Raw genomic sequence first — 8,141 nt, forward strand, 5'->3', positions numbered from 1 at the left:
TACGCTCATTCGTACAGTTGAACACATCAGCATGGGTAGTGCCACGGAAGGACATACAAGCAGACGGATTCCCCAAAATGGATACTGGCCAAAGAAAGAAGAGTTCTGTGGGGTTCACCAGAGTGAAAAGTGGAAACTATGCATCATCAAAAATGGAAGAGGCCCTGGACGCGATACCACCAGAGCATAGGCTTTTCAGCAGAACAGAGATATTGGTTGCATCCATCACTCCAGCAGTCCAAACTAGCACAAACACCAAATGGATTCAAATTACACTTTGGGAGCTGATGCAGGTGATACATTGAACCGTCAAAGGGTTCAATGCTACCAAGGTAGAGCTGCAAGTAGTGAGGTTAATGCCTCTCCAGAAAATATATGTTCTAGACCTCCTCACAGGCATTGTGGGTGGCTTTTGCGCCAAGTTCGGGTCTTCTTGGTGTACATTTAGCCATGCCCATGATTAAGACAATCAGACCCAGACAGAGGCCATTACCCAGCTATCAGAGCTGCATACCAAGATGGAGGAAGAAGCAAAAGCTCTAGGAAAGGACGTTGGCTGGCTGTTGCACATCTTCTCCTGGATACCAACCTGGATGGCCAACAGACTGAAAGTATTGGTAGGAGCCCTGATACTAGTGTTGTCCGCCTTTTGTGTCATCAGAATAGCAATCACACAATGCAAAAAGACCACTGAAAAGACCATAGGGAGGAAAGAATTGGTAGACTTAGAGACTGAAGAAGATGAGGAGACAAAGATACAGAACACACTGAAATCCCAACTGACACAGTATCCTCTGTTCCCGACAGGAACAGTGTTCAAGTTCCCATTCAACACCCATGACTATTGGGGGAAATGGGTTTGGTGCAACCCTCTTGGAGACTGCAGTTACCTGACAGGGAGTTTGGACGACCATGCAAAGTACCATGGACATCTCGGAGGGATAACAAAGTTATGGCTCCTGAAGTTACACGTGATCAGAGAGACTCGTGTAGGTAATGTGGTTGACTTGTTGACCAGAGGGGGGGATTGAAGAGGGAGGTCCAGGTATGGCCCCCCATTACCCCCACATGACTCTCAGCCCGAGGACAGAGACACAACAGATGCGCTTCACTCTTAGGCCCTTCACTGCCATCATCGATGTATCGCAGATATGAGAAACGGTCTTCTCTCAGACAGCCATTCAGACCATACCCAATCAATGATCTGGAGGAGATGGAGATGCCACCAATCGAACAAGTCAATTGACTGCTAATCAAGAAATCAGTGACATCATCACTGATATCACGACATAGCTGCACTTAGACATGAAGCACATAGCCATCCATTCACAAAGTTACTTGGCCATGCATTAGTTTATTGCACATAGAAACAAATCAATCAAGGTAGATGGAGAGAAGTTGTTCCCACCAAATCAGATGTGGAAAGACACAAGTGTTGCTCATGAACTGTCGACTGAATACAGGTTTAGGTGATCAGAGATGGCAACATTAGGGAACACACAGCATCTCCATGTTCATTCACATAGCCTTGAAAAGGTAAATTCAGCCTGGTACCCATCCAGGGTTCCAGGGCTGGGAAGACACATTCTGCCCAATCCAGAGTCACCTTTCACGAAAAGATATAATATGTTGCAGGAGCCAATGCTCTTCCTGCAACCATGAAGCATTGTAGATTGACCCATATTGAGGTGGTCCAAGGAGGAGCCACCAGATATGGCTATTTAATAGTAGAATTAACCCATATAGAATGTGTACATAGTTCACCTAAACTTACCAATCTGCACACCCAATAGGTTTCGGGGACAGAAATTGGTTTTCTGATGTCACACCTGGATAAAACCAGGTGACACACGCCCAGAAGATGAGAATCCTGGAGAATTCACATTTTTCTCATGTGATCCCTGTCATTTTGTTAAATAATAAAGACAGTAAACGTTGCCCCATGGCTGAGTCTTCCATTCTTGTGGTAGGGATTTTGTGATGGGCTAGAGTGTCTCTCTGCCGGTAATTGGGGTAACTACTATAAGGCCTAGCCGCTCCTTGACACTGGCCTTCTTCCCACTTAGTTTTACTGCATGGTCAGAGGCCTGCTCTATGGAAAAAGGTCCCTCGAATCCAGGCTTAAACCAAAGCCTAGCAAAACTTCGTAGATACACAGCGTACCCTGGATAAAGAGGTGATTGTTTAAGTAGTTCAGAGTTTGTTACTGGTGTGTTAAATTCCTCATCCTTTTCAAACCCTCCCGTCAGGACTCCAGCTGTTCGAGAGATAAAAGAGGCACTAGCCATCATTGAAGCAATGTAATCATGCATTTCATCACTTAAGACAACAGCAGAACTATGGACATCTGTCAGTGCTCTAGAGGGAGGAGCAAGTGGGATTCGCATGCATCGTCCTGTCACCACCTCATGGGATGTTAAATGGTGGTTGAATCCAGATTGATTGCGCAATGCGAACAAGGCTAGGGTTAGGCAGTGAAGTCATCCCTTGTTTAAAGTGGCACTTTTTATCTGAGGATAGAACTTTAGGAAACCTCAACACAACGCCACCCAGATGTGCATATACACAAAGTAGAAATATGAAGGACATGCTGGTAACGAGTGACACAAGGGCCCCCAAGGAGAGACCAACAATAAAGGGCACATACCCCTGCCTCAACTGCTCTAATTGCAATATGGTACAAAAAGGAGACGTTATATTCCAACCAAACACTGGCAAAAAAAATGTCCTTAAGAAATATGCAATGTGTGACTGCATCAATGTAATTTACGGCATCAAATGCCCCTACATTGGACAAACCACCAGAAAAGCAACAACACAATGGAAGGAGCATTGCTCTAATATCCGGACTGGCAATATAAAATCTCCAGTATCGAGACATTTTAGAGAAGTGCAACTCTAGATTGCACAGATTATTTTGTTGAAGTCCATAATTTCGTTTTTTCTCTTTTCCACAGTGTCTAGTATCTGAAATGTACTCAACCAGAAAGAGATTTACTGGATAGAGAGACTGAATTCTCTATACTCAGGAGGCATGAAGGAGGAGTGCAACTATGCATGCTTTCTCTGAACATGGCATGCATAAGCAATTATAAGAAGAACATATAATGAAAACCTTTGATTTGCTTGATTGCTGGAACCTACACAGCCATGATGGAGATACCATGAAGAACACTTCAAAGTCCCTTTAAAAGTTTATATACTCTTGACGGTCCACAGTGTGAACTTCTCTATTTGCAAATCAGTTTGCCAATTTATTCAGTATTATCATACCTAATGTACTGTATACATCCATTACTGTTTGACAATATGCACCATTCTATTTGTTCACCTTTATATTCTATCTATTTTTCTGTTACTTGTATCATAACACACTAAGTGTGTCAATAATGCTATTAGTGTTTGCACTCATAAAAATGCCATTGCTGCATCATTCAATTTGTATTGACATAAAATGTGGACAAGATATGTGCATACATAATGTAAACAAGAAACTTTACAAATTTCAAAATGGCCGCCGGCACGCAATGACATAATCACGTTGATGACATCATCACGTGACACATGCCAATGCCATTTTTCACATATATAAATAAGCAGGCACACAAACTCGCGCATCTCTGAAATTCATGTGCCCAGCTAGCCAAAAACATTATAATACAAGGTAAGATCTTGCTTCTTTAAGAAGAATTAATGGATCTTTTTTTCAAATGTACAATATAGGCACCCACTGAAATAACATTGCACTTTGATGGTCGTGCTAGGATTAGGACTTGTTGACAATTGTTCCCTCTTCACAGATTGAGCTATGTAGTTTATTATTACCTTATCTCAACACAATGGCACTGTGATTACTTGGTAACAACATAGGAACTTAAAAGACGTTGTAACATTGGTGAATCAACTAATGTTTTGCGGAATGATGAAGGGCACCAGATTCAATGCAAGATAATCTGGGGTTCACACCAAGTGACAAAAGAAGTGTGGTAAAAATTAAAGGTAAAGACTCAACTACTTTGTGATTCAGTACCAATGTTACAGCGTTTTTGTAAATCCCTAGCTCTAATATGGTTAATATATATGTTTTTCATTTCATTTTCTTAAACAGTTCCTGAGGATGGTCTTGACTGACCGAAATGCATTGGACGCTATTTACCACAGGCCTATCTTCTAACTGTCTCAAGAATAAAGGGCACTTTTTGTGAAAACCTATGAACTACTTGATATATCGTCATTTATATATACCTATGGTAACCAATACATGACCCAGCAAAGCACCAATTGAGTGGATTTCCACACGGGTCCTTCCAGTTGTATGTGATACTCAACCCAGACCAATTTTTTCCCACACAAAGGAGAAGCAATAGATAGTTACACAAAAGTAATTACAATGCCCAAAGACACGACAATGGGAGATAGGAGGAATCCCAGGCTGCTGGGAAAGAGCACAGCTATTAGTGTAAAGACAAATTTACATAGCAGAAGGATGGAAAGAAGAAGTGGCTGGGAGCTAAGCACACACACTCCTAACAGTTCCAGTAGAAATAGTGCAAAAGTAAAACGACAACTGCCTCAAGGGATGGGAAGCAAGTGCAAAGCTGCTCACATCGGTAGAAAATGAAGCAGGCCCTATGTCGATTCTACCATTTCTGCGTCGTTATGTTTCCAGAATGATTTTTCCAGTAAAGGTTGGAGAGAATAGAGAATGCAAGCAAATCTTGAAGATACCAGGCATGAATATTGGCAATGCAGTGCTCATGGACCACTACTTGGCCTGCGGTTTGAAGGAGTACATGCAGTTGCCACGTAAACGGGGAGGGAGATGTTCTCTCGAACAGCTGAATACACCAGCATAACTTGTGCCCTGAAAGACATACAGGTGGACGGCTTCCCCATGATGGATGCCCATCAAAGGAAGAAGAGATCTGTAGCATTGCCAAGAGTGAAAAGAGGGAACTATGCATCATCAGAAATGGAAGACGCATTTGATGCAATACCACCAGAACATAGGCTGTTCAGCAGGGCCTAGATGTCCTTTGCGTCCTTTGTTCCAGCAGTTCAAGTGGATGTGAATGCCAAAAGGCTCAAGATCACACATTGGGAGCTGATGCAGATATTAGATTCAACAGTGAAGGGGTTCAATGCCATCAAGGAAGAATTGCGAGCTGTCAGGTTAATGGCCCTCCACAACTGATACTTCTGGACCTCCTCACAGCCATGGAAGGTGGCGTTTGTGTCAAGATCGGGCCTTCATGCTGTAGATTCATACCTGCCCACGATGAAGAGAATGGGACCCTGACAGAAGCCATTACCCAACTATCAGAACTACATGCTAAAATGGAAGCAGAGACAAACGCCACAGGGAAGGACGATGGCTGGTTGTCATACATCTTCTCATGGATCCCATCATGGATGGCCAACGGGCTGAAGGTACTGGTAGCTGCATTTGTGCTAGTGTTATTTGCCTTCTGTGTCATCAGAGTAGCAATATCACAATGCAGGAAGACCACTGAAAAGACCATTGGGATGAAAGTACTACTAGATTTAGAGACCAAAGAAGACGAAGAAACAAAGACATGTAATGCACTGAAATCACAGTTGACCCAGTGTCCTCTGTTCCCGATAGGAACCGTGTTCGAGTCTCCCTTCAACACACGTGGCTATTGGGGAAAATGGGTCTGGTGCAACCCTAGTGGAGACTGTAGTTATATGACCTGGAGTTTGGACAACCATGTAAAGTATCATGGACACATCGGAGGAATAACCAAGGCTTGGCTCCCGAAATGATATGTGAACAGAGAGAGTCGACTCGGGAATGTCGAGAGTTGTGTACAGACTTGCAGCCCAAAGGCAGAGAAATGACAGATGCACATGACTCCTAGGCCCTTCATCACCATCGTCGATGTATCACAGATGTGAGAAATGTTATTCTCTCATACAGCCATTCAAACCATACCCAACTGACAATATGGACGAGGTAGAGATGTCATCAATTGAACAGGTCAACTGACTATAACTCGAGAAGTTAATGACGCCATCACTGACATCACGCCGTAGGTGCACGTAGACATGAAGTACATAGTCATCCATGCACGAAGCTACACGAACATACATTAGATCATTTCAAGTAGGCACAAAACAAATGCGTATGACTCGCACAGGTAGATAACAGACACATATATATATACTTTGCCAAAGCAAAAACTGCAAGCAGCCAAGAATACATATATCCAGCATGTGCATGCTTAATTTTAACTAACACGGAAGGCCATAAGAACAAAGATGGAAGCTATAGGTGTGCTGAAGTAAATGAGGAATGGGAGACAGTCTTCCAATACATGGTGGGGCTGACAGCCTGATTCGGCAAAAAAGCAGGCAGACAGAGCATCCAGCAGAGACACAGTGCACATCCTAGGCATTGACGAGTAGAGACAGAAGGTTTCCAGTTACCAAGATGATAAGGCACCTGCAAGGAATTCAGTCTAAAATCCTCATAATTACAAGCAGGAAAGCTGCATTTCGTGGTCTCTACACACATGACCTAGAAGAGCAGGACAATGCCTATTCACTCATGGTAGATAGAGCAAAGCTGTTCCCATCGAACCAGTGGTGGAAAGATGCAAGTGTTGCTCAAAGTTAACAATTGAATGTACTCTCTCTGGCTCAGGTGATCAGAGATGGCAACATGATGGAACACACAGCATCTCCGTGCTTGTTCCCATCGCCTTAAAAAGGTACACCCAATCTGGAAACAGTCCAAGGTTCCAAGGCTGGGAAGACACGCCCTGTCCAATTGGTAGTTACCACTCACGTTAATACATATTACGTTGCATTGACCAATAGCTTCTTTACCTTCTTTACTTTCCTGCAACTTTGTATTTGTTGTAAGTGGAGGCGATCCAAGGAAGAGCCACCAGATATGGCGAACCAAAAATCTAACTAATCCCTATATACCATATATGTATTTTCTGTAAACTGACCAATCTGCATCTCTGATAGGTTTTGGGGGACATAACCTGTTCTTATGACGTCACCCCTGATTAAAGTGGGGTGACATAGATTTGGAGGATGAGAGCTCTGGTAACAATAGGTTGTTCTAGTGTGATCTCTGTAATTTTTGTTGGATAATAAAGACAGTAAAATGTTGCCTTACGGTTGAGTCTTCCATTCTTGTTTTGGGGGACATAACCTGTTCTTGTGACGTCACCCCTGGTTAAAGTGGGGTGACATACGTTTGGAGGACGAGAGCTCTGGAACCAATAGGTTGTTCTAGTGTGATCTCTGTAATTTGTGTTGGATAATAAAGACAGTAAAATGTTGCCTTGTGGTTGAGTCTTCCATTCTTGTAGCAGGGATTTTGTTGGGGCTCAGGTACCCTTTGCTTGTTAATTGGGGTAACTGCTAGAGATCCCCTGCCGCTACTTTACACCACTGAAAATGAAAAACAAACACTGAAAACCAGAGACACTAATAATTGTTTTTAATAGGTGTGGTGGATATTCTTTAACTTTGACTGTTATAACTAACCAAAATGTTGTAGTGATCTGAAATTATTCCAAAGTAACGTGTTGATGAAATAACAGCCTTCATTTGAGACTCTTACTTGGCAGAGATATACTAAAGTTGGGTGGTCTCAGTCAGAACCAACACTTGTCCCTTTACATATTATTTTACCCACATGATGACTTGATGGTGGGGGACACTATCTCTTGTCTTGAAGTTCCAGTGAAAACGAGTTTTGTATATCTGAAAGAAAGTCTGGCCTCCATGCAGATGTTTGCATAAACATGTACGTGCTGGAGCACAAACGCTGGTCCTCTCTATTAAGTTTTCAATGGCATGAGTTATAAGAGAGTCGTCCACTACTTTCTTTGACCTCTTAGGACATGTATACACCAGAAGTGGTTGAAGATATTGCCGACGCTGTGGGAAAGAGGGATGGTACAAGTTAACTCGCTCCTGATAAGCTCTGTATCGTGGGTCTGCAACCTGTGGCTCTCCGGATGTTTTGGACGACAAATCCCAGAACCCCTCCCCTTTGACTTTGCTGACTAGAGTGGATGGGAGTTGTAGTCCTAAACATCTGGAGAGCCAACGGTTGCAGACCCCTGCTCCCTTTTGGTGCAGTTTTGTACTGCATG

The sequence above is a fragment of the Ambystoma mexicanum genome, chromosome 11 (assembly GCF_040938575.1).
Source record: "Ambystoma mexicanum isolate Mex_15411 chromosome 11, UKY_AmexF1_1, whole genome shotgun sequence".
NCBI lineage: Eukaryota > Metazoa > Chordata > Amphibia > Caudata > Ambystomatidae > Ambystoma > Ambystoma mexicanum.